Genomic DNA, 956 nt, shown 5'->3' with positions numbered 1-956 from the left:
TAAACAACAAAAATGTATTATTTCTCACAATTCTATGGGTCAGCAATTTGGGGTAGACTCAGCTTAGTGGTTCTTCTGGTGAGGCCTGGCCTCACTCGTGAGGCTACAACCAGGTGGCATCCAGGATGGCTGAGTCTGTCGCCACGTGGTCTTCCATCCTCTGGCAAACTAGCCCAGGCTTGTTCTCATGGCAGCTGCGCAGGGGTCCAACAGCAAGGGTGGGAATTCCAAGGCCTCTTAGAGCTTAGCCTCGAAAGTCCTGTAATGTCATTTCTGCCAAATTGTATTTATCAAAGAAAGACTCAAGGCCACCTCAGATCCCAGGGAAGGAGAAATATACTCCACCTCTTGACCAGAGGAGTGGCAGCATCATGGTGCAAAGGAGTGGAAATTGTAGCTGGTTTTTGCATCTACCACGACATCTCCCCTTTGTTCCCTTTATTTATTCATTCATTCATTCACTTATTTATTGCACACTTGAACACCCTTTATGCCCCCAGCACTTTACCAGACACGAGGACATAAGGCTGCCCTTGCCCTCACAAGTCTCCCGACTGCTGGGGAAGTGGATGAATAAACCAATACATTGTTGTGAGGCCCCCTCCCATAAGAATGCACTTACACACCACTCGTGCAGAAAGGGGCAGTTTATTCACTCTAGCTGGCCAGCGACCATCTCCCAAGGAGCAACCAAGGAAGAGCGGCCTTGGGCTTTGGTCTTGTGGGGATTTTTAAGAGAAAAACTACATCCCATTGGCACACGGGTTTGTCCAGGTGCACAAAGCAAGCTAGGGAGCGAGGTCACAGAGGCCAAGAATGAGCCGTCAGAGCAGTCAAGCATGCAACTTTTCATTGTGTACGTTCCCATGAAATAGTTCACTGTGTATGGCTCCTGTTCCCATGTAATAGTTCACTGCACATAGCTCCTGTTTCTATGTAATAGTTTACTGTGTATG

The sequence above is a fragment of the Galeopterus variegatus genome, unplaced genomic scaffold, assembly GCF_000696425.1.
Source record: "Galeopterus variegatus unplaced genomic scaffold, G_variegatus-3.0.2 Scaffold527, whole genome shotgun sequence".
NCBI classification, from domain to species: Eukaryota; Metazoa; Chordata; class Mammalia; order Dermoptera; family Cynocephalidae; genus Galeopterus; species Galeopterus variegatus.
This window is presented reverse-complemented; position numbering follows the sequence as displayed.